The sequence below is a fragment of the Python bivittatus genome, unplaced genomic scaffold (assembly GCF_059951505.1).
Source record: "Python bivittatus isolate LINGU-HERP-01145 unplaced genomic scaffold, Pbiv_v1 ctg000840_np1212, whole genome shotgun sequence".
Lineage (NCBI taxonomy): Eukaryota > Metazoa > Chordata > Lepidosauria > Squamata > Pythonidae > Python > Python bivittatus.
Window position 1 is genome coordinate 28253799 of NW_028277113.1, and position 26640 is coordinate 28280438.

Sequence of the window (26640 nt, forward strand, 5' to 3'; positions counted from 1 at the left end):
TGCAATGGGCAGGGAATTTGACTAGGTGACCTCCAAGGTGCCTTCCAACCCTATGAATCTGTGATTCCTGGAAAGCTTGCACTAGGAAACCAGCAATAGTTATTAAGAAAAATTTAAAAAGGCATTGACCTCAAAACATTCTTAGGAGTTGAAGTTCTCCAATAAATTTGTGCTGGGAAGCATACTTAGGGATTATGAGACTCAGTACAGGTAGTCCTCATTTAATGTCCATTTGTTCAATGACTATTTGAAGTTACGACAGCACTGAATGAAGGCACTTAAGACCAGTCCTCAAAGGTCCGGCCATTGCAGTGCACAAAATTAGATCCCACTTGGGCCCACCCACATTTACGACCACCATTTGGTTGCCCACCTACCAGCTGCCACCAGCTGCCCCCGTCACATGGCCTTTTTTTTTAATCTGCACTCAGTCGTTACCGACTCTGCAGTGACTGCTTGGACGAGTCCTTGCAGTTTTCAAGGCAAGGTGTTTCAGAAGTGGTTTGCCAGAGCCTCCTTCCTAGAGCAGAGCCCAGCTGGCGAGCGCAGGAGGCGGAGTTTCCATTGCTTTGCGCCCTTTTCGGGTGAGCGCGGTTTCGCGCTTACCGGCAACTGCTCCTGACTCCTTTTGCAAGGCACCGCCAGCATTTTTCCTCCCACCGGAGTGAGAGTACCCATTTATCTACTCACGTGAGTTTTCGAACTGTTGGGTTGACAGGAACTGGGGAGGAAACAGGAGCTCACCCTGTTAACGCGAAGGCTGGACTCGAACCGCTGAAGCGTCGACCATTTCTGGCCGGCAACTTTCAGCGTCATTAAGCCCTGCCCCCCCACTATACCCGCTGCACCATGCACCACTACTGTAATAGCCAGGGCATTCTTTTGTGATACCTTCTTTTGTGCCAGTGCAGCTGGGGGTTCTTTCATGCCCCACCCATGGCCCAGGGCCTCTGTTCATGCCCTCATGGCATGCAAAAGGTGGCCCCAGCTGTGCCAGCATGGAAGGAGGACCTGGCTAGAAGGGTCCTTCTGTTGCACCAGTGCAACCAGGGCCTTCTTTCACGTGCTGGCTTCTTTCATGAAAGAAGGCTCTGGGCAGGGCATGGCCCTGGCTGGCAGGTAAATGGAGGCCCTGGGCAGGACACAAAAGAAGGCAGCACAAAAGAAGCCCCCAGCTGCTACAGTAGTGGTGTGCGGTGTGGCGGGCATGGCAGCGCTGGGTAGGGTTGGGCAGCCAAAAGGGCAGAGATGGCAGGGGAGATAAGCAGGTGGGGGGAGTTCAAGAGGAGGCAGTCCCTTACCTTACCAAGACTCGGGATTAGGAGGGACCAAGCCAGGAATGGCTCAGATCAAGGTGTTCCTTGCCTAACAACTGGTGGGATTTAGTTAATGATGGCAACAGGAACTGGTCCCAATTACCATTGTTAACTGAGGACTAACTGTATAGCAATATCACAGGAAACTCTGGGATACAGTGTCTTTTGGTGAAACACTTAGATAGTATAAGTATTTTCAAGTAAAGCAGGTGAAAGCAAAACTTGAAAATGTATGAGAATTTGTGTGTGTGTGTGTGTGTGCGCGCCTTCAAGTTAATATTAACTCCTGGCAACTACCTGGATTACTCCCTGCAGTTTTCTTGGCGAGATTTCAGAAGTGGCTTGTCATTGAGAACTGTACCTTACCAAAAAAAAAAAAAAAAAAAGCAAGGAAATTCCTCTATCAAGCCCAAGGGGAGGAAGAGAAAGAAATTTATCAGCTTTACCTCACAACAATTAACATGACTGAAAAAATAGCAGGATGAGGTAAAAAGCTTACTCATTAAAAATAAGCCATTAAATCTTCATGAAGATATGTTGAGGAAGAGTCATATATCTTTAGGTTTGACATAAAAAATAATCTAACTGATGCACAAATTTGCTCAGATGGTAATTTTTTCTGGATGTAGCACTTTAGAATAGTCAATAAATGGCATTGAGATATTAATCTTCAAACTCAGATATGTAAAAGATGGGGGAGGTAGGCAAGGTTTCAGATCTAATGAACCTGCGCTTTAAATTTCATTTAGTTCCTGAACATTCTTAAAAAAAAAAAGAAGAAGAAAAAACCAGGTATTTTATGCAAATGCTCTCTTGTTTACACATTTAAGGGAATACTTAATTGTAAATAGATCTTTTCTTCTCTTTTGCTGTTTTCCTTTCCTCCCAATCATCATGATCTATAGTAAAATCTATGCAGGTGTAATGATATATTGTTGTTATCTGAAACATCATGTAGATATTCGGCACATTCTGATTATATTTCCATTCGAGCAGTAAGAAATTGGAGTCTGATGAAGTTATTACGGGTCACTGTTTTGATGCAGAGCAAACTAAAAGTATAATAATATAAGAATTGGCATGCTGAATCAGATCAAAGGAAACTCTGAGACTCTTTCCTCTGGCAGCAATCAGCTACATGTCCAGGCTATGATTGCTGTTAATGGCAAGAACGACACAATCATCCTGTTTTTTCTGGTGATACTAAATGGCAGTAAGAGATGCCCCACATTTTATCCTGGCTTTGCTATTCCTAGTTGTCCTTGCTAGTGGCTGTCCATCAAAAAGGTTTCTCAAAATTATTAAAAACTAGGCCACCTGAACTGATCTCAGCAGCATATGCATAGCTTTGCTTAAGCAAAGCAAAAATATGATGGATACTTTTTAAAACTGTTTCTTAGGTGTAAAGTATTGGTTTTCCTTTGCAGCAAAAAGTCTTTTTTTTTTTTCAAAAAGAAAGTAGCAATGTAGATCCTTCTAAACATATATAAGGCATATATACATGCCTTTTCAGCATATTTTTGCTGCCACTCTATGATTATAAGGAAACTTTTGTGTGATGAAAAATAAGTTCTAATATGAAAGCCTTTGGAAGAAATACTTACTTTAGTCTAGACATGGATGATACCTGGCTTAGAAGCTGTTCTTTAATTTTTTTGCTATATTTTTTTGTTTATTTCTTGAAATGATGTCATTGCTCATTTGTATTTCTGATTAGGTTGGGATGGATGGTTGAGAAGCCATCATGAAAGGCTGCAGACTTTTTCTGCTGTTCTTCATTTTAGGTGATGATATTATTATTCTTATTAGGGCATTTCTTCCTCTTCCTCCTCCTCCTCCTCCTCCTCCACTTCAGCTTCTATCTTCTTTTTATATTATGCTTCAATGATCTGTATTGCAGAAGGAGAAATTATCTTACAGTAATTATTCCAACCTTTCCTCCACTGGGGAAAAAAAAAAAAAGGATTTTCCCCCACTGGGAGAGGAAACATACTCTTCAGATTCTATATTGATCATTTCTTAGCAAAGTTATGACTTGTGGCCGGTCACCCACTCTCAGCCCCAGTTTACATTATAGGGGTTGTTGTTGAGGGGAAAAGTAGGAGGAGGGAGTCTTCCTAAATTCCTGTAAGAAAGGTGTAGGAAATCTAACAAATAAATGTACTGTGTTTAATCAGTAAGATACATGCTGTCTTTTGAAGCTAACAATAAACAGCCAATAAAAACTTCATTCTGGACATACTTTGGGCAGGAACAAAAATAATTGTTTATTTTGAGAATAAAAGAGAGAGAAATACATGCATGGAATTTAAAAAAAAAAAAAGCATTTCACCATCATTGGCAATGATATGAGGTGACAAGGTAGATTTCACTGTGGAAAAATTAACAATTATAGCTTGTTATACTGATCTTTAAATTCAAAGATAATCATGAGAGAATGTAGCTCTTTTAAGTGATAGGATATAACAGTGACTTATGGGCACGAAGTTTGCGATCATTAAAACAAAATCTAATTAAAGAGATAATTTTGGAATACGCTATCTTGTGAACTGTTCCTACTCAGGGGAAGAAAGGGGAGAACAACATTCATCAGACTGTCATTGTTTTGCTTTTGAGAGAAGCTAAGATTCTTTCTTCATCATTGCTTCTTTTACCTTCCTACAGTTCAGCTGTCTGTTTGACAGTTGTTGGACTCTGGCAGGATCCTCTTTCAGGAGAATTATGTTGATCCAATCTTTGTAGCAAGAGGGGCAGAAGCCTATTCTCTGGGCAGTATTAATTCTGCTGAATGGCTGCCTGCTATTTTGTGACCAAAAAAAGGCATGGAGGGGCTTCTGAGTTAAATCATAAATTCAGCCCCCATTAGTTCAATGCCATTTTTTTTAATCAGTCAGGCAAATATCTGGCATCTGAATTGGTTTATGATTATGAAGATTGAGGATCAGCAATGTGATACCCCTGGTTCCATATCACCTGCAGCACCCAAAATGACATCTGCAGCATTGTCCTATTAGGAAGGACAAAGGCATCTGCAGGGTATGGTTACAAAAAAGTCAAGATGGCAGCTACAAAGGTGCAATTAAAATTCTGTCCATTTTCTCTGTTTTCACATGGATGTATTTGTGCCTGTATTTTGCCTAATCCTGCTGCAATTAGTAATTAATTAAATATACACACACACACACGTCTAAAAAAGAAAGTACACCCTCTGTGAGTTCTATGGTTTTACATATCAGGACATAATAAAAATCATCTGGTCCTTAGCAGTTCTCAAAAGTAGGTAAATACAACCTCAGATGAACAACAACACATGACATAGTACACCATGTCATCATTTATTTTACAAAAAGAAAGCCAAAATGGAGAAGCCCTGCGTGAAAAACTAAGTACACCTTATGATTCAATAGCTTGTAGAACCACCTTTAGCAGCAATAACTTGAAGTAATTGTTTTCTGTATGACTTTATCAGTCTCTCACATCGTTGTGGAGGAATTTTGGCCTGCTCTTCTTTAATACATTGCTTCAGTTCATTGAGGTTTGCGGGCATTTGTTTATGCGCTTGAGGTCCCGCCACAGCATTTCAATCAGGTTGAGGTCTGGACTTTGACTGGGCCATTGCAACACCTTGATTCTTTTCTTTTTCAGCCATTCTGTTGTAGATTTGCTGGTGTGCTTGGGGTCATTGTCCTGTTGTATGACCCAATGTCAGCCAAGCTTTAGCTGTCAGACTGATGGCCTCACATTTGACTCTAGAATACTTTGGTATACAGAGGAGTTCATGGTCAACTCAATGACTGCAAGCTGCCTAGGTGCTGTGGCTGCAAAACAAGCCCAAATCATCACCCCTCCACCACTGTGCTTGATGGTTGGTATGAGATGTTTGTGCTGATATGCTGTGTTTGGTTTTCGCCAAATGTGGTGCTGTGCATTATGGCCAGACATCTCCACTTTGGTTTCGTCTGTCCAAAGGACACTGTTCCAGAAGTCTTGTGATTTGTTCAGGTGCAACTTTGCAAACCTAAGCCATGTTCTTTTTAGAGAGAAGAGGCTTTCTCCTTGCAACCCTTTCAAACAAACCATACTTGTTCAATCTTTTTCTAATTGTACTGTCATGAACTTTAACATTTAACATGCTAACTGAGGCCTGTAGAGTCTGAGATGTAACTCTTGGATTTTTTGCAATTGCTCTGAGCATTGTACAGTCTGACCTTGGGATGAATTTGCTGGGACGTCCACTCCTGGGAAGATTGGCAACTGTCTTGAATGTTTTCCACTTGTGAATAATTTTCCTCACTGTAGAATGATGAACTTTAAATTGTTTGGAAATGGCCTTATAACCTTTCCCAGATTGATGGGCAACAACAGTTGCTTCTCTAAGATCATTGCTGCTATCTTTACTTTTTGGCATTTGTAAACACACACCTCAATGCTCAAAACCAGGAAACTCCTAAAACTTCGGCTTTTATAGAGGTAGTCACACTTGCTGATGATCAATTGATCAAGGGTATTTGATTAGCAGCACCTGGTTGCTACTTAGCCTCTTCATACCTATGGAAGCAGTAAGGGTGTACTTAGTTTTTCACACATGGCTTCTCCATTTTGGCTTTCTTTTTGTAAAATAAATGACAACATGGTGTAATATGTCATATGTTGTTGTTCATCTGAGGTTGTATTTAACTACTTTTGAGAACTGCTAAGGACCAGATGATTTTTATTATGTCCTGATATGTAAAACCATAGCACTCACAGAGGGTGTACTTTCTTTTTCACATGACTCTATAAAGGCTAGCATAGTTCCTCTAGCAGGGACTACTGCAAGAATTTGTTCTATATCTCAGCAAATAGGCAAATATAGAGAGTCATCTGAAGCTAGTTTTGTACACATGCAGGATAAGGTGTCTGACTATGGCTCTGCTTTTCTAACACCACATTCTTCTACAATCTGTTTTCTGACAAAATTAGCTCTTAAGTGAATGCCAAATGACTAGTAATATATAGCTTGTGTCTAAAACTATCTCTGTCTCTGTCTCTTTTTTGCCTTTGTGAAGTAGGTGAGATTTGCTAATTTTATTCTCTTACAAGAAGAGTTATGGCAGTTTGATTTGTAAAGTGTGGACACAATGCAAAAATTAGGAGGCTGGATTGGGGAAGGAGTTTGAGGGAAAGTTGTCTCATACAACAAACAGGATACCATCAGAAACACTGTATACTATTGATGGTAATAGACTAACAGTGTGGAACAATTTCTATCTGGTTTATTCATAGTTTCACACCACCATGGCTACTTTATAAATATTGCTACCTGAAATAAATAGGAGAGGATTTATTTTTCCTTTCAATCTGTAGAGTGATAACATTATAATCTTTTCTTCTCACATAAGCTTCAGAATTATACCGAAAATCATTTAAATACACCTTTCTTGTTTTCCTCCTTGCCTCTCTATTGTTCATCACTTTGGTGCAATTTGGTGCAGTTCTTAGCTAGTCTTCATTGCTTAACAGTTTAATTAAGGTACACTGCTTTAACTTAAGTGAAATTCTGATCCATGCTTTCATGGAATTACGTACAATTGGTATCACTGGGATATACATTAAACAAATGTAAGAATATCAACAATTTTTATGCAATCTAAATGAATTTAGTTTCACTGCCAAAACCATACTAAGTACACTACATTTTATATGGCATTCCAAGTGTTCTGCAACTAATATACTCTTCCCTTTCCCCTTAATAACAATGAACTGATATCTTGGTTATTACGGTATGTCTTTCTTTCATAATAGAAGCCTTCATAAGAAGAGAAACCTTTTTGTCACAGAGAAAACAGAATGTATTTATTTATTGGTTTAAACCAAACCTCTTTTTGTAGTAAGGTTAGAGAGAGAGGATGGAGTCTGTTCAAAACAGTATAACATGGAACTATTATTTCCTATGATTACAAAACTCTACTTCTTTTAACACAGCCTAAGATTTCCCTTGACTTTCTGCAAACTTATACTTGGTTTGTGATTACTAGTATTCCAACATTTTTTTTTCCAAGCCAGGTATTTTCCATTCTATATCTGTGCAGGCAAGAAGATTTCATTTATCTCCCTTAAATTTTACTTTGCTGTCTTTTTTCCTATTGCACATATATTTTATGACTTGAAAACTTTTTTTCTTTTTTAAAAAATAAACTCTCATTATTGAATCTTAGCCTCACAAACTACTTCCAATTAACACCAATGGGATCACCTATCTCAAGAGCAGGAGGCCTTGGAAACTGAGAGAGAGGGAGGGAGAGAGAGATGGATGTTAATAAAGGTTCAGGGAATCCCAATGAGAATTTATCATGCTAAATCACCATGGAGTTCTGCTTCTCTTTGGAGAAGGAATAAATGGAAGACCAAGGCAGAATGGAATAAATTAGCCTCAGAGAAGAGAGGATTGAGCATACCAAACTGAAACATTTTGTTTCATTTCTGTAGCAGAATTCTTCCCAAATAATAGACAAGCTGGTGTGTGCTGCGCATACGGAACTGCTTCAAGGAACCTGATTTCCCTCTGTGCTACATATCTGATTACAATGCCTGTCTTCCAAATCTCCTAATAGGCTTATCAAATTATAATTGTAATTATAATCTTCCTTACTTCTATTGGCTCTACCACTTTAAAGCCAGTGGCTTGTCTGCTTCTTCTGCTCAGTTGTCAAGCTGATCTTGAGACTGCTTAGCTAGGCTCTCAAGTGAGTGATACCCTCCATCTGGCTAGTGGAGAGCTGGCTCCAGAGAAACTTGACCTTGCCATTTATCTTGCCAGCCCTTGAACTAACTGGGATTTTGCTGTTTTGCCCCTAGGATGATTTTCTTTTCCTTTTATTTGCTGGGTAAGCTAGTTTGTTAATTTGGCTGCCAGCTAGTCTAACCTTTTGCAGCTTTTCCATCTGGTTTACTCCTAGAAATATAGACTGCTGCTGTTAGTTCATTACAGTTCTATCCCTCTCACCCCTGTTAACATATATCCTCCATCAACTGTGCATCACCATATTCCTTTCCTAACTGCCTGCATCTTGTGATATGGCTTTCTGTGTTTCACACCAGTACCTTTCGGTGTTCTTTTAATTTTTATTGCCATTCCTTCCTGATTCACTTAGTCTGTATTCCTTTATATTCCACTAAAGACATACTTACTGCATAGAGGAAATGCATCTATATTATAAGGTACTTAAGAAACCTGTCCAACCTGGCAGGTAATATTATTATTGTTGCTATGCTACATCTACTATTAATAGTACTGATAAATATTGTATATGCTGCCCTGAGTATTTTTAGTCTTTTTTTCCCCTCTAAAAATACCTAGGACAAATGCAATATAATCATAACTGTACAGGTTAATGACCAAAAGTAATAGTGAAGAACACTGTTCAGTTAAAGTTTATCAATGAAACAGAAGCATTTATAATAGTGATGACAGTAAAAGATTCAATAATTTTACAAGTGGCACAATAAAACAAAATATTGCACATCAAAAACCATTGAAATAAATGTGGGGAAACAGAAAAGAGATAACAAGAGGTATCCTTAAGCTAAAAGCCCCATGTAGCACAAGTTGAGCCATCTATTCCAGGTACTCTTATCTGGTGAACTGAGAATTACTGCCATTGATTTTAAAAGTTTCACTGGGAAGTCTTTTCATTAGTTATCAACTACTAATGAGAGGGAGGTCTTTGGTTCAGAATTACAGAGCTCAAAAAGAGATGAATAAAGTAAAACTTGTACTGTGCACAGTGACATAGCAAGAACTGCATCTTGGAGCAGGCTCAAGATGCTGGAATGGAGGGGAGATTGCAAATGCTAATATTAGGTATAGCATATCTGACCTGACTCAGCTGATCACTAGATTGAAGCAGAGTTATATGTATCTCTTTGTTTCCACCTAGTAGTCACCTGGATTTTTGCAGCCCTGTTATAATGGTATGCCTACTGATATTTCTTTAAACTTGATTGGATTACATCAGAACATCTTCTCTCCTCTCACAGATCTACTGCAGTTCTTGAATTGCTGAGAAAGTCAGGGAGATGAAGTACCAAACAAGAAATCTAGAGAACTGCTGGAGGAAGATCTGTTTTGAGTCCAGACACTGGTAAGAGCTAACCTTAAGCCTACATAGTGGTGATCTGAATGGCAAAAATAAGTTATTTTGCCACCCTGACTGTATCTGCTGAATACCATCATGTAGCTCTCTTGAAAGAGTTACATTCTCTCTGGGTGAAAAATTATTGTGACAGACTATTGAAGGGCTACTGTGATGGATTTTTGCGACATCTGGCCAAGAAAATTACTCAGATTCAAGAGGAGTTGGAGTCCAGCTGGACAGTGCCAATGGAGATGACAGAAACTTTGTCTTGTGAAGTGATCAAGGATCACTTTGAGCTTGAGTCATGAGGAAATGGATAGATTTTTCTGTAGTGTCAGCTCTACCTCTTCTGGTTTGGATCCCTGCCCCTTATGGTTGGTTAAAACCCCCAGTAAGGTGGCTGGAGGTTGGACTCAGGCAGTAATCAGTGCTTCTTAATTGAGGGGGTGTTTCTGTCACCTTTGAAACAGGCGGTGGTGCACCCCTGTAGGGAGTACGGAAGGTGACATTGATGGAAATATATAAGAACCATTACATAGGCAAAAAGGGCTGAAACATTTTTGAAGTCCGGAACACTGAAATAACATTTGGAAGCAACTCAGGCAAATCCCTCCCCAATTCACTGAACTATAAGAAGAGGAGGAGATACTGTACAATAAAACTTGCAAGATTGTGTTATTGTAGCCAATCTCAAAACAAGTTATTTTAGCCTACCTGTGGAGTTGATTTCCTGGCTTGGTCTACCAAGTGGGGCTCACAACCTCTTGCTCAATTCAATTTTTAGGGATAATTTTAGACCATCTCCTATGTTTCCATCTTAGGAAAGATTGTGGAGAAAATGATGGCCCTGCAACTCCAGACAGCCCTAGAGGATACAGATTATTTGGACCCTTGGCAGTCAGATTTCAGATCAATGCACAGCATAGAAGCTGCATTGGTCATGTTCATGGATGACCTATATAGACACTGGGATCAAAAGAGTGCAACCCTTCTGGTCCTCATTGTCCCATCAGCAGGTTTCAGTACTATTAACTAAGGCATCCCTCCAGATTGTGTCTGAAGGTTTTGGGGAAGATCTTTTGCACTGGTGGTCTTCCTTTCTGACAGAGACAGAGGAGAGCTCCGCTCCAAGACTTCTGTTGTGTAGACTGCCTCAGGGTTCTCTGCTCTCCCCATTTTTTTTTTTTGACTTTTACATGAACATGCTGAGTCAGGTTATCTGTTGGCAGGCATTTGGTATCATTACTGTAATTTGCTGATGATGCATCAGTTATTCATCTTGGCTGTAGACTGAACAGATGATGCATTACCAGAGTCTGGATGAACAAACTCAGATTAAGTCCCACCAACATGGTTTGCAGGCCTAATGATTCCAGAGAAATGCCATCTTTCACTCTGAATAGAGTTGTACTCTCTCTTCAGGGATGGTTTGCAGTTTGGGATCCTCCTAGACTCACAGCTCCTGCTTAATGAGCAGGTGATAACTGGGTGTAGGAGAGCTTTTGTGTAGTTACATCTTGTGTACTAGTTGCAAGCATTCCTGGATCATGAGCTCCTTCTCACAGTCATTCACACTGATGGTTATCTCTCACTTGGATTATTGTAATGCACTCTACATGGGGCTACCCTTGAAGAACATTCAGAAGTATAGTTGGCATAGTATGTGGCTGTCCAGGTGGTGATGAGTGCATCCTCATATACTATGGGGACCCCACTGCTTCAGGAACTGCACAGGTTGCCAGTCAGCTTCTGGGTGAGATTCATGGTGCTGGTTGTCATCTTTAAAGTACAGCTTCAGACCTGGTTATGTGAGGGATTAACTTCTCCCATGTTTATCTGTCTGCCCAACCAGATTGAATAGGCTCAATTCCTGCAGTTCCCAACTCTTAATGATTGACATCAGATGGGGCCTTGGAAGTGGGCTTTTTCAATAGATATTCAGCCAGCTATGTTCCTGAATGCACTTGTTCTGTCTAGCACAGAAGAAGGAGATGTTGTAATTGGTAGCTGTGATACAAGTGCATGATTGCTGCATTTTGCTGGTTTTATTTATTTTTTTAATTTTGAGTTATACTTTTATGTATTTTTGTGTCTTTTTCTTCTTATTTATCAATGTTTTATTTTACAGGGAGATAGTTGTTTAGAGCTTTTTGGGGAATAGGAGACATAAAAATAGAATAAAGTAATTTAAAAAAACCCAAAGAAATCCATCTCCTTGAAATATTTCTCAATGTTTACATCTTTCATCAGAAATCCAGTTTTCCTGTGAACTTCACCCCATGCTGGTGAAAAGCAAAACAGTTGTGGATACTTAAAAGAAAATCAGATTTTCAAGAGGTATATCTCCCTTTGCTAATGTCTGTAACATTTGTTTAGGCTACATATAATATTTAAACTTCCCTGATTATCTTGCCTTATTAAAAAGAAGTTTGCTCGTTTAAAACCCCATGGGGGGGGGGGGAGATAGATACACACATACACAGACACTTTTTCTTTCTCTGAACTTCCTACCTTTTCTGCTACACTATTACATTATTTTTCCAGTCACCAAATAAAGAAAGATTTTACTTCTAGTTCCAAAATAACTCAGTTTATTTGGGAGTTAAGGATGAAATCCATTTATAAGTGACTGTGAAAAAGAAAAAAGAAAAAGAAATGATGCACTGCTGAAGTTATTTAAAAAGAACACAGGGAAAAGTAGGACATTCAGGGAAAAAAAAAGTAATTAAAAATGTTTCTGTTGGGTTTTGAATCACCAGACCTCTATTTAAAAGGCCAGAGTTATATCCACTATGCTATTACAGCATGGTAAAGATAGCTCTAAAAAATATTAAAAAGCCACACGGCAATAAGAAATTATGATTTGAAGCTATGTGTTATACCTGCATTTATATGCGTTTTGATGGTTTAGTTCTGTAACTATAAATTCATTTTAACTTTGTGTTACACATGCACACCCACATATAAACATATGTGCGTGTGTGTGTGTGTGTGTTCAGGAAGACCCACTCACATTGGTAATCACTCTACTGGAAAAGAAGGTCAAAGCAGCAGGTGAATTGTCAAATGGGAGGACAGAGTCTGGATTAAATGTTTTGCAAGCTATTGTCAGCCTCTCAATCCAAACAGGATGTTCTTAAACCAGCTAGAGTCAAGCTGTCATGAGCATGAGCCAGAAGAAGCTTAAATGATAAATGTGGATATGTCTTAAGGGGTAGAAATTTAGCATCATTTCATGTTGATGCAAAATTCTTCCATATGCTTACAAGAACACATACCCCTTGTACCTAAGCACAGGAAGTTCATGCCTGACCCATGTGAATTTTCTCTAAATATTATTTTCCTTTGAAAATATATTTTGAAAGCTATTTCTTTTCCATCAAATTGAATGGATAGAAATACAGGAAATAAATTCTCACAAAATGCTTGTATGAAGAAAAAAAATGCATCATGTAATAGTTAACTTGCAGGCTTAATAACAACTTCTCAAGCTTAACAGTCTTGATTCAAAATGTATTCCTTTCAAGTAGATATATTTAGTTTGAGAAGGGTCATTCCCTTACTTCATCTCACTTGATCTAACCGGAACATTTGTTTTCATCACGAATCTGTAAATGAAGTGCATGTCCCATTCACTTACAAAACAGTCATACAAAAATGAATCACATTCTTATCACTCCAGTACTTGAAATTAAGACCTTTTTCTCCTGGAGGGGAAGGAAGGAAGGAAGGAAGGAAGGAAGGAAGGAAGGAAGGAAGGAAGGAAGGAAGGAAGGAAGGAAGGAAGGAAGGAAGGAAGGGAGATTTAGTTTGTGTTTTGTTCACAAGAGCTATCTTGCTGTATTTTAATTATGGGTTCAACCTTAACATCAGAGAAGCATTATGATGTTCTACACAAAAGACCCAGTGTTTTATGAGGAACACCCAAAATAGCAAGCAGTAAGCAGTGACATACTGTGAGTTTTCAAACCCAAAACATAAGTGCCTTTTACTGGCAGGAAATTGTTGCTTCCCAAAGCTTTCAAAAGCTCTGAACTCAAAAGGACTTCTCTTTCCTTTTATCAGATATTTATTAAGACAATTTTGGTACTATTCATTTTTTCTAAAGCTAAGAAGGTTTGGTGCCTCAGGTAAGATTTATTTATTAATTTTTCAAAAGGAAAAGAAAAAGCTGCTGGCTTTAATTTAAAAAAAAGAAAAATTCAACCAGCATTGAATGAGATTTCTAGAAAGGCCAACACACTGTTTCTAAAAACATGCTTGCTTACAAGTGATATGTAATTATTTAGAGTGTGACTTTAAATCTCAAGCAATGCATTTTGGATCAGAATATAGATGTGTTATTATTGTTATGCTTTTCAATGCCATTTTCAAGGTACAAAATATTGCCTTTTCCCTTCCTTGTAAGCAACCTGAAAATAAGTCTGTTTTACACAAGTACCATGGTTGGTAGAGGGTTATCTATTTATCTATGCAAGTCCATGGTTGAAGGTGGGACTTATTCATAATTCTGCTAGAAATAGGTTATGATGTACAAATGTGGTCTAATTTGGTTGTGTCAATTTCACTTAACTCTGATTGCAGACACAAGTGATCCAACATTGTGGAATTTAATTGTGAAATCACAGTACTAATATACTAAAGAATAAGGAATTCCCTCTTAATTTCTGTCATAGATTGTTTTTGAAATATAACAGAATGAATATTAATTAAAACTATCAGAATTAAACTAGCAATAAATAGTTCTGAATTTATTCATAAAATTATATTTTCCTTGGAGGAGGTTGAACAACAACAAAAATTCTTAATATGTATGAACTATGACTGAAAATATAGAACAGATATAGACTAAACCAGTTGTCTTTGTTTCCACTGCACATAAATTTTGAACAAAAATCTAGTCTGGGTTATATTCAAAACACTATTCAGTAAATTACTTAGACTGTAATTTTATATGGTAAACAGTTTTAAGTTCAGTGGAAGTATCTTCAGAGTAGATGTCCATAGAATTTTGCTTTACAAGCAAACAAGCAAACTTTAATATATTCCCAATTGCAACTGCCTCTGAAACTTGTAAACCGTTCGTTGACAACAAAACTATAATTGGAAAAATGGTTACATAGCCTCATTGTTTTCATGTCAGGCATGACAGTATCACACTCCAGAATTCTGATCACCATGTGCAATAAACAAACAAACAAACAGAAGTATGTTTTGCTGTGTATGTGACAAATAGAACAAGTAATCTACACAAGAGTCAATCTGTTTTCTTTAAATCTGATTTCTTTCTAATCTAATCCATCACACCGTTCAAAGACATATTTTTAACTTTAATGATAAAACAGTGTTATATTACATGTGGAACAAACTGTTCTTTTTTTGTTTGGTTTTGGTTTAATTGCAAGGACAAAACTGTTTCCTTATTTAACTTCAGTGTTTAATATTTTTTTAAAAATTCATCTAATGTCTACTCCTAAATGATTTAGCTGGAAAATAAGTTTATTGTTTTAAGAGAAGATGTCTGGAGTCTATCATTTTTGCCTTTATCCAGTTTATACGAGTATAAAATTAAATCTTTGGGTGGGGGGAAGACACCACTATGTTTTGCCATTTCCTTCTTCCAGGATGTCTGCCTGTTTTTTGGTGGGGGGGAGGTAGAGGGAAAATAGAAATTTGTTTCTCAAATGGTATAAAGCAAAAAAATTGGTTCATAGCACCATCAAAGTGTGTTTTACTCTGGGGAAAATCAGAGCTTGAGCAGTTAAAAATAAACTGTTTTTCCTGTCTGTCTGTCTGTCTGTCTGTCTCTCTCTCTCTCACACACACACACACACTTACCTAATTTGAAATTCTTCTATGTTGCAAAAGAAGACAAATGCCTCATTTATTGTAAAAAGGTATTGATATGTATTTAGCTGAAGTAGCATGTACAATACTTACTAAATGGCTTTTTATCAAAAATTCTGAGACCGAGCAAGGAAAGATCTGCCGTCATAATGAGTCTGTTGTGCTCTTTGTTGAAAGATATTTCACACATGAATGAACAGTTTGCTTTCTCCTCATTTGATGACACATATCCAACTTCCCAAATGCTTATTTACCACTTGATTATTACACATTAAGTGATGATTTACCCAATTACTCATATGAGGAATAAAACGGTCACCAATTTAGACAGTAAATATATTCATGGAGGAGAGGGTTATGTCTGACTGTAAATCTTGATGGTTTATATAACACCAGAATCAATGACAGCATCCTATAACTGCTTGTTGCTATGGTCTTTTGCTTTACTATGAATTTCTAGGTTGCATCTGGTTTGACATTTCATGAAACAGAACCCTGGGCTAGATAGACATCAGTCTGATCCAACAGGACTCTTTCATTCTTATGTAGATCCATGAAAAGCAACATCCTGTTGTACACCAGATATCTTTTGAGAATCTCTCTGTGTAGAACACTGCAAGAAGAATGCCTCTTCAGTTGTTCAAATTAAAAATAATAAATTGGGTTGATGCATGCTACTCCCAACCTCTGTGCTTTGAGGATCTGTGAATAATGAATTATCTAATAGGGTTTAATAATAGGCCCTCGGATAGAGTTTCTATTGTCCTACACAATTTTTAGTGCAATGTTTTCTACAGATGTCTTTTCATAGTGTCACTCACAGCATCAAGCATTTAACAATCAAAAGTAAAGAAGGCAAATGAGCAGAATGTGTAAACTAGCTCTATATGATTGATACCATTGTAAGGGTGTTCATATGATCCTTTGTGCCTTTGCAAACAAGCGTGAGGAGAATTCACACCTCCTATCTATGGTTTTCAAGCACTAAGATACAGGTCTGCTCACATCTCCTGTCAGCTCTGTGTTGAGCAGAAACATAAGGTGGGATAAGCTTATGTTCTTTTTTTTTCCCCTGGCTATAGAAGTTATTCTATATACAGAAGGCATCACATCACCATCAAATATATGGCCAGTAGTAATATTGACTGCATATGCTAGTTATTTGTTCATTTTCCTCCATCCCCATAGTTAAGTCAACATTTACATTTTTGAAAGGTCTGTTTCTTCATTCCATTTCTCCCTCCTCTTCCTTTTTATTTTCAGATAAAATAATATAATTTTATAATAGGAGGAAAAAAAATTGAGGACAGTGATGTTGGGTTATAATGGGAAGAAGCACCAGGGAAATTTGCAGTGTAGGTATGTGTTAACCTTTGAGGCAGTCTAGATCAGGAAATCAGCACTATGAACACTAATACTACTTTTACTGTAAGGTTACAGTAACAGAATCTCGCAAGTCTGAAAGCGTTTCCACCTTCCTCTGCCTTTAAGGTTCAGAGAACTAGGGAGGGTCAGTTTTGAGATGTTACCTCCATCCCCATTCCTGCTTTGGATTCAGATTTCCCTTATCGGACCATTGTTGTGGCTCTTCCTCCTGTTTCTCAAGGTTATTCTCACAGTATGGTCCTTTACTCATCAGAGTAAGAAAGAGTCACTTGAATCTTGTAGTATTTTGCTATATTGCCCCAAACATACCCATTGCAGGCTTACAATGAAGCAAGTTCCACTGTCTCTAGTACAGTTTATTTCCTAATAAATATGGTTAGGACCACAATTTTGGCCATCTCCAGCAAGACATTGTGGCATTTTTAATTTGGCTAATCTTTAAAGAGTTTTATTTTACATGTTTATCTAATCTTACTTTAATCTTGCCATGGGGTGTGTTGTTTACATGCACCATCACTTTCCTTACTCCAAAGGCATCTATTTTCATTACAAATAGGAAATTGAGCAATCAGCACAGTTTATCTCTGCATGACATTTTACAAAATGGTCAGGTATGCCAGCTGTTAATGATAATCTGGCATTTGAATGCAAATCTATTGCTATACTAAATGTGATGGGAGGAGGTGTGATAGCTTGCTATACTTGTACCTGAATCTAAATTTGACTGGATTTTTTTTTTTTTTTTTGGTTTTTCCTTTCTGCCATTGTGAAAAACCCTTAGAGATGCAAATAGTTAGATCAGTGTTGTCCAGACCTGGGCACTTTAAGATGAGTGGACTTCAACTCCCAGAATTCCCCAGCCAGCATGGCTGGCTGGGGAATTCTGGGAGTTGAAGTCCACTCATCTTAAAGTGGCCAAGTTTGGACAACACTGAGTTAGATGGTTGTTGTTTGATGGCAGATTGGTTTTACCTGACACAGTAATTGGCCAGGCTGCGTATGAAATGCATAGTTGGCCACTAGCTTCAGTGTTTCATGTTCTCTCTTTTTTTGCCCACCTTGTTAGTTTTCCTCTTCCAAGAGGGTTATTGGGCATAGTTTTAAAATATTTGAACTGTACAACCTGCAGAGTATGCATGTTATTTGCAAAGGCTGGCTGCTCCTAGCTACTTGGTTAATGAATTATTTGAAGATTTGAAAAAATATCAGTATAGGATTAGTCTATACTTCTGGGCTATTTTGCTGAATTAATATGCAACAGTTATTTTTTAATGCATTTATTTTATTATAACGTTTGTAGCCTGGCTTTTCTCCAAGAAGTTCAAAATGGCACAAACTGTGCTTTCCCCTTTCCCATTGCAATCCTGTGAAATCTTATAGCTAAGAAAGACTGGCCTATGCCTATCAAATGTTTTTCACAGCTCTATAGGAATTTAAAATTGAGGGAACTTCTAAAATTGAAGTTTGCCTCACCAGCTTTGCCCCCCATACTGACATCATCATTTTCAGACCATCACAGTCCTCCAATGAACAGGGTAACTCTCCTTTTAGCTGATTACCAGGGGAGCACTAGAAATTGGGTAGCTGTTGCCCTGTCCTCATCTTCATTTTTCACCTCACTGTGCTTGTTGGGTCTGGTGAAGAAATAAAACACAAAAAATAAATAAAACACATTGTGGGAAGGACACATGTGGAAGCTGCCTGGATCTCCCTTGTTGTATTCTAACACTTCAATTGTTACTATGTAGAGGCATATAATTTTAATTTTAAATGCTAAGCATTCTAATATTTTCATTTCCCTTTCTGTTCATAGACTAAGGTAAATGTTGATAGAGGGATGGATGGATGGATGGATAGATGGATGGATAGATAGATGATAGATTTTTTTTTAATACATTCAGGGGTGAATCTATATTGTATCAAAACTACATCAGCATTCAACTCAATTTAAGCTTATTCTCTGAAAATCAAATGTTATTTTAATTGGAATCCTTTGATGATATTTTATTTTTGTTCAGTCATGCTTTGTAACCTCCTGTATAAAGTATCTTAAAGCTATGTTATTTAAGCCTAAGTCATGATTAAAACACAAAAAAGCATAATGAGGTGTTTAAAAAACCACATCTTCTAGAGTTCTCTAAAAACATAATTAACAAATCATGATTACACTGCAATGGCTCCCCCCCCCCTTTGCTACAATGTGTTAGGCTTTGTTATAGAGGTTGGGGGCCTAGTTGTCTGTAATTATGCCAGATGGTCTGAAGTTGTTAAGGTTTGCCCTCTATCTACCTCTACCTTCAGGCAGACTCACTTTTTGCCCAACTGTTTTATTTGCTCTGAAACGGTACAAATACTGCCCACCATCTAATTATCTTAGGAACTTTTGCAGTCCATATCTGTTAGCCTTTGTAAAACAAAATTAAAACTCCCACACATCTGCATGTGTGTATGTGTCTATGCATAAGTAGCAGAGGAAGTTAAAATATGTATGTGAGAAAAAAGTGCTTGTGGGGAGGGGAAAAAAAAACAGGCCAAGATGGGTATGACATAGTAAAATGCCTTGCTTATTTATACCAAATGTAAAGGGAATGGTTCATCAAAGTGTCTGGCCAGAGGCCCAAGGGCAATGTGTACTAGAAACAGTAAACTGGTTCACTGGTTTATACAGAATGTCAGACTGAAAGACTTTATTTAATTCAGAATGATCAAAAGAACACACACATTTATAACAAAGAACAGAAAGTATAACCAGCATGAATTCTGCCCTCTGCATAATGGTGATGTGGACAACAGCAGCAGAAGAAAGGGCTCTCTTTAAAATGTTATTAGATAATACAAAGCTTCTGGATAGCACCTGGAAAGGCCATAAATATAAACTCTTCTATATTTGTTACCAAATGTGTACACATTTAACATTCTTTTTTTTAAAAATTGGAGGTGTATTTAATTAAAAAAAAACACTGTTCATCACTATCCTACATTCCCATGAACACGGAGCAACCACTAAAAAGACTCTTTCCCTATGTCTGTCCATTTAACAATTGTCTTTAATAAACTTCTGATCAGGGCTTGATCATAATGTTGGAGGAGGCTGATATGAATTTCAGTGGGTCCTTGGTTCCAAATGATGAAAGTGTCAAGATCAACAGCTTCAACTGGGGGTTGGAAATAAGCAGGCAGCCAACATAGCTGATGCTATATAGCTAGCTTATGATCTAGAAGCATAGACGCTAATCTGGCTATGTGCACTGTGCACTCTGCACCTGTTAAACCTTCACCGATGGAGTTGATCAGTGATTTGAAAAGAGTAAGTAAAAGTAAGTCAGTTCTAATACCATTTCCATGGATTTAGTTATCTGAGGCTCTTTTATTTGGATCTATTAATGTTCATCCAAGAGGAACATTCCTCTTCCTTTTTAATCTCTTTGCCAATGGCAATCCATTATGTTTCTTTATTTGTTTATTTTGAAGGGGAAGGCATGTTACACTTCTCACATCCCTTTCTTAGTCTACAGCCTGAACTACACTTTACAGAACTTTCCCTTTGTTTCTTCTCTTTCCAGACAATATGATAGTGCCTATTTCTATCAATTCTTCATCAAAGAAGTAACTTGCTCTTCTAAATCTGTTTCCACTTGTCTTATCTCTACATGTTATGCCCAAGGATAGTCATTGGTGTGAATGGAGAGAAAGTGCATCATTTCTATTATTTGGTTTTGACCCTTTCCTTTCAACCAGTATAATACAGACTGAATTGTATTGTGCACATTTCAACATATGAGTGGAGAATGCTTCAAAAGAAATGGCAGATTTCATGGTGCACTGATGTGTTTTTCAACAGATTTTCCCCTCCGTTGTAGCACTTTCTCATTTATTTGGTCTCCCATACTGATATTTATGAACTGGAGCTGAGTGAAGTACCACATCTCTTCAGCATTCAAAGTTAATAGAAGCTGTCCCATTGTATCCCTGCATATATCCTTGCTTTCCAGCTCCTTCTTAACATTCCCAGAAGTGAGCATATCTTCTGATTGGAAATTCTTGGGGGAATGATTGGTTCATTATAATCATAAAGCAATAATAATTGAAAAAGCACACTTGTGTTCTCCAGCCTGTCAGAAGGATATGATGATAATGGACATAAACCGTTTACAATTTATCCATCTTGACTTCTTGATTGGCTGTCAAACATGAACTAGTATGTGAGCTAATAGAAAACAATCAGAATGTTAACCTTTTTCAAGTCTGAAATCTCTTTAGGATATAATAACTCTATAATCTTATTTAGACATGGATCTATTAGAATCCAATCCTTTAAAAAAATCACTACACTGGGGAGGGGAGATTAAGAATAATGTTGGAAACAAAACTGTAAAATAAACTCTAATCCTTTTGGTTATTGATAAGTAACTGACTAATGCTTGGCTGGAGATTAATGAGCTACCGAGCTGGCTAGAGTGAAATATACTGAGGTTATTTTTTTAAAAGGAAGATATGTAAAAGACAATAAAGAGATTATATCCATGTTCATAATCACATGGATAAAATCAATCTCCCACTATCTGTAGTTTAATTACTGTTTAGACAAAAAATATCTCAAAACAGTAATCATATATAAACACAGTTACCTGGAAGTAAATCCACTGAATACAATTGGTCTGATGTGCAATTAGGCATGTATACAACTGTTTAATAAACTGGGTTTTTGTTCATTCAGCTTATTGTTATTTTATGAGTCAGCTTTACTACAATAATAATAGCATGTACTCTAGTATGAATATATTGAGGACTGCGAGGGACAAGAAATTTTAGCATCATATTGAATCCTTCCAGTTCTCTGTTCCCAAGGGACTTTCTTTTTTGAAAATAGATTGGGTTTCAGAGTAGGGACTAGTCGTAAGTGATCTCATCATAATTCATAATTTGTTTGCTGTGTTCTTGATCCAGTGGCATAACATCAAACAAAAGGTCTTTATTGCCACACAATTGGGTGCATCAGGTGCTTGTTCCACCCCATGTGTCATGATGTCATGTATCCCGATCGATCCCTCCTTGGTTTGTATTATGAAATATTAAATTAATTGTATCACATTAGAATTTGAAAACTATAACTACAGTAAACTTGAATTTGGAACTTCCAGCAGTGTTATATGATTAAAAGGCATGACAGTCTTCAACTTCATAAAGATTTACATGATCTCCCCTTCCTTGAGAATATCAAAATATTACATTCCTTTTTCAAATGAATGTAATATTTTTGAATTAACTAATAAAAGTGGCTTGGTCTAGCACTATCAGTTTGAGATGGTTTCATACCCAGATTCACTGAGCTTTCACAAAGTGTCTGCTTTCAGTCTTCATCATACACATTTTATGAGTAACCATAATGACCTCAAACTACAAGCACCTTCCTATTCCTGTCGGCCTGCATCTCTCTAGCCTTTCTTGTATTTGTTTCATGCCAATAGACTGAATTCAAGAAAAGATTAGAATGTCTTTTCTTGAGCAAAAAGATATCTACATTATATCTGGTCTTATCCCAATTTCTTTCAATCTTTCTACACTTTTCTGCTTTAGTCGGACTAATTATAAAGGGGTAATTCTTTATTTGTAAGTAATGTGAATGATAGAAAAACATTCAGACAGCACCACTGCACACTTCTGAATAATCTTAGTTGAAAATTTTCATGTCAGGAAGCAATCCTAATAGCAAGCATATAATGCATGTATAAGTAAATCTGAATAAGGATGTAAACCATATTCAGTATCCTGATTAAATCATGAATAATGATGAAGTAGTACCAAGGTACAATTGAATTCTGGCTTCCTTCCAGCATTTAATAACTGCATTAGCACTCAGGAGAAGTCTATGAGACTGTGTTGCTATAACTTCCTGAAGTCAAAATGCCTTGATTTGGAACTAAAGCAATTATAATTAACATTAAGAAAATTCCTAATCACCGGGCTTGGTATAAAAATTTGTCCAGCTTAAAGACTTCAGCTGTATTGCAGGAATGATTTAGTTAGGGAATGTACTGAGGGTACTGTTATATTAACATATTATTGGCTGGGTTCACATATTTACTAAGCTAATTATCATCAGTCCTTTGCTATGCTTATGCTACTTTTAATCCCTTATGGTCAAGCCTTGCATTAGGGATTGAAACATTAGCTTTTCCCCTAGGCTTTGGGCTAGGAAGATGTGAGCCTGTTTTGGAGGTTGTTGATATGTACGTGTGTGCTACTCCAAACATGATGGGTTTTGCCTTTTTGTTGATATTTTTATTTTTATTTTAATTTATTGTTTGCTGTACATAGTCATTTGTAGAGTGGGCAGTCATACATACCAGATGAACAAGCTACATATGTTCATTCCTAATCTCTGCAGGAGTGGAAGACCTACTTGAATCATTCACCACAAGTGCATGATGGGCCAAGTTGATTTCCTGACTGTGCTTGGGGAATTTTCCAGTGACCTGGAAGGCAATGGCAGCACATATCTGCCATCCTATGGAATTCAGAGGCAGCCAGAGAATTGAATAAAATTGCTCCTGAGTGGCCTTTTCTCAGTTGCTGATCCTGGGGTCCTGAAGTGGGTGAAAAGACCCTTAGACCAATGGTTCCCAAAAAAGAAAAAATGAGTGTGACTAATCACACGTGTATGCTCATGTTTAGGCTTACACTGCGGCAATATGAGTGGTGGACCAAGCTTAGTTTCCATGCTTATTGCATTCACAGACTTATCTTCAGCAGCCTTTTTGAGGATAGCTCATTTCCTTTTTGGTAGCAGTACATAGGGCAATGTTCTGGTGCACTGTTTGTGAAGTTCTTTGCAGCTAAAAAGTTTCCTATTCACTTAGATGACAGTTGGACAAATTTAATGTGATAATGGAGTAGCCTCTGGTGATGTTATCTGACCTTGATGAAGTGGATAGGACACTCAGTAGCAGGAGCTTAGTCATCTGTGGACTGATCCATGACCTTTATACTCCTTCAGGCAACAAGAGGAAATGCGAATAGATAGATCTGAGAGGTAGTAAATGCTTCTTTGAGGAAGATTGAGATCAACTCTTTTTTGAAGAAGACATCTCTTGTTCTAGCCATCTTGCCCTATCTCTAACCTTCACTTTCTGGAAAGAGTTGTTGATAAGGTGATGATGATGACATTAACATCGATTCCTAAAGGAAGTAAATTATTTGGATCCTTTCCAGTCACCCAATCCATCCATCCATCCATCAATTCTATCATCAATCCATCTATCATAAGCAAACAAAAATAAAATTACATTTAAACACCAAAAAAATGTAAAATTTGCCTAAAGAGACCCATATGTGTTTATTCTTCAATAGAATTCAAGGTCATTTGTGTATGGATATTGACAGCTGCTATGCAAAGTTTTCTGACATTATGTCTAATAAAAGTTTTTGCATCTGATAAAAGAAAGTTAACATAAAATTCATCAGACTGAGCTGGGACGTGTAATACTTAAAGAAATATGAAACTTCTGCTGTCATTATAAAATATCATGTAAAGCATCACATAAAGGATGGGCTCAACAGCACCAGAGTCACAGGGACAGGTTTGGCAAATCATGGGCTTTATTAAATTTCCTGTATAAAATTGCTGAGAATAAGATGCTAAACCGGACTCTAAAAGCAATAGTTGGAATGGTAAAGTAAATGATGTTCTATAACTAGCCAGTTGCCATCTGTGGTTGTTGTCTGATGTGCTTGGAGTTCAGAGTAGTTTCATTTTAGTATTTGATGTCTAAAAATCTTTCTCTGATATTTTCTTAGCTCAGTTGAATTCTAAAACATGTATAAAATCTATAGACAGGCCATATTATGAGAGTTTCCCAATGTATTTAATCCAATAATTAAATATTAACAGGCATACTTTTACCTCAGTCTTCGCTTATCCGGTCCATCATCTCTAAGCTGCATTGATACCCATTTAAATGCTTGAAACTCTGCTTTTAGGAACTTGGTTTGGATTTTTTCCCCAGTTACTTGTAATTAGGGTAAGGACTTATCTGTGGAGCCATAGAGCAACTGAGATATAGTGGCAAATTATTTCAAAGATGTAGGAATGTATTTTCTGCCTTTCCAACAGAAAAATTTTAGAATTGCTGAAAAGGGTCTTTGAGCACTAGAACCAGAAAGTTCATGTGTGCTTTCCATGACAGTGAATCCTGATATAGTACCCCAAGGCATTTAAAATTCCTCATCTGCTCAGTTTCGTGCCCTTCTATTACTCAATTCAGCTTCTTTGGTTTATTGGCCAAAGCCATCACTTCTGATAATTAATTACCAGCTAGTTTTCCCTACAGTATTGTACTAAGCTTCTGAAGGCTTGTCTAAGGTCAACTGGAGTCCTCAGAATATCTGCATCATCTCCCTGCAGCAAAAGGAGAAGTTCACATCTGCTATTTTTGGAAGGTGGAAGTTTGAATCTAAGTGTAATTGCAAATAAGTTCATATATTGTCAGCCTTCCAGGTGAACCAGACAGGAAACATGACCAAATGGGCTAATTCTACTTTATTATAAAGCTATATTAACAGAATCTTGCAAGTTGGAAAGTACAATTCTCCCGGTGTCTCCTTTACACCCAGAGAGATTAGGTAGGGTCTCTTTTGAGCCTCTTGCCCACCCATTATCCAGCTGTGGACTATGCTGTTGCTTATCTGACTATACCCTAGGCAGGATCTCTGGGCCCAGTCTCCCAAGGTCATTCCCATATACCATTACATATATAGTTTGAGCAGGGAAGGAACAAAATGCAACTCTGTCTAAGGCCATAATATAGATCTGATATGATAATGAGTTTTGTGGAATACAGTTTATACAGCTTTTCCCCAAAACAGATCTTGAAATTAAGTCGAATGCTGATTTAAAATCAGCAAAGCCACATATATGGGAAATTTAAGATTTACCACTATACTTCTCAGTCAGATGATGGGCATGGGATGAAAGCATAAGATTACTCTGGTGGGTGACCTTTGTTAGGAGTTAGAGAGTAGGTAAACATTTTGGGGGGAGGGGCTCTTAGATTTCTCAGAAATTTTGATCAATCAACCATGATATCTTGCCAGACAAAGGTAGGGTTTATAAATCTGAGGCACTGATTTATGGTAGTTCCACTCCTACCTTGGTGAACAGTTCCAATAAGTAGTAGTAGAAGAGAAGCAGTCAAATCCCCAGGGTTCAGCCTTTTCCCTCTGCTGTTTAATAGCAACATGAGGTTGCTAGGAGAGGTTATTTATTTATTTATATTTGTTTATTTATTTATTTATATTATTTATTTACTTATTTGCAGCTGCCCATCTCACATATGTGGCTCTGGGTGGTTCATGGTTATTCTTTGGTTTATTTATTTATCAAAGTTACATGGCCACCCATCTCACAAGAAGTGACTCTGGGCAGTGTACAGCAAAAAATATAAAAACAATAAACATGTCAAAAGCAGTCAAATTAAAAAGTGTTTAAAAAATCAGCAAACTAGCCACTTCAAGATTTCACCAACCCCCTGAGATCCCCAGGCCAGATGACATAGCCAGGTCTTGAGGGAATTCTGGAAAATAAGTAGGGATGAAGATGACCTCACTTTGGGGGACAGAATGTTCCATAAGCAGACACCATGGCAGAGAAGGCCCGACTCCTGGGGCCCACCAAATGTAGTTCCCTGACTGATGGGACCCGTAGCATGTCTCTCTTGCTGGATCTGATGGGATGAGCAGAAGTAATCAGGGAGAGGTGGTCCCTTAAATAACCCTGTCCCATGTATGAAAGGTCAAAACCAGCACCCTGAATTGGACCCTGAAGCAGACTGCCAAACCATGCAGCTAGCAGAGCAGAGGTGTAACATGAGCTATCCTAGAAGCACAGATAAGTGCCTGTGCCACTGCATTTTGCACCAGCTGAAGCTTCCAGATACTCTTCAAGGATAGTCCTATGTAGAGCTCATTAGAGTAAT

The 26640-nt window shown here is 37.6% G+C and overlaps 2 protein-coding genes across 8 annotated transcripts in view; both read left to right on the forward strand.

Annotated features, from left to right (window-relative positions):
* Positions 1 to 26640, forward strand: part of LOC103060058 (cadherin-19) — a 137477-nt gene that overhangs the window by 42604 nt on the left and 68233 nt on the right. For 4 of the 7 annotated variants that reach the window (XM_088130586.1, XM_025167640.2, XM_088130585.1 and 1 more), the window contains exon 1: positions 13417 to 13563. The gene's annotated coding sequence lies outside the window, so the exon portion shown is untranslated. Of the gene's footprint in view, positions 1 to 9119; positions 9160 to 9335; positions 9440 to 13416; positions 13564 to 26640 lie in introns of those variants that run through there. The other 3 variants (XM_088130581.1, XM_088130582.1, XM_025167639.2) reach the window with 2 other exon arrangements.
* LOC148213720 (uncharacterized) overlaps positions 1 to 26640 on the forward strand; it is a 293222-nt gene that overhangs the window by 1639 nt on the left and 264943 nt on the right. The window lies entirely within an intron of this gene.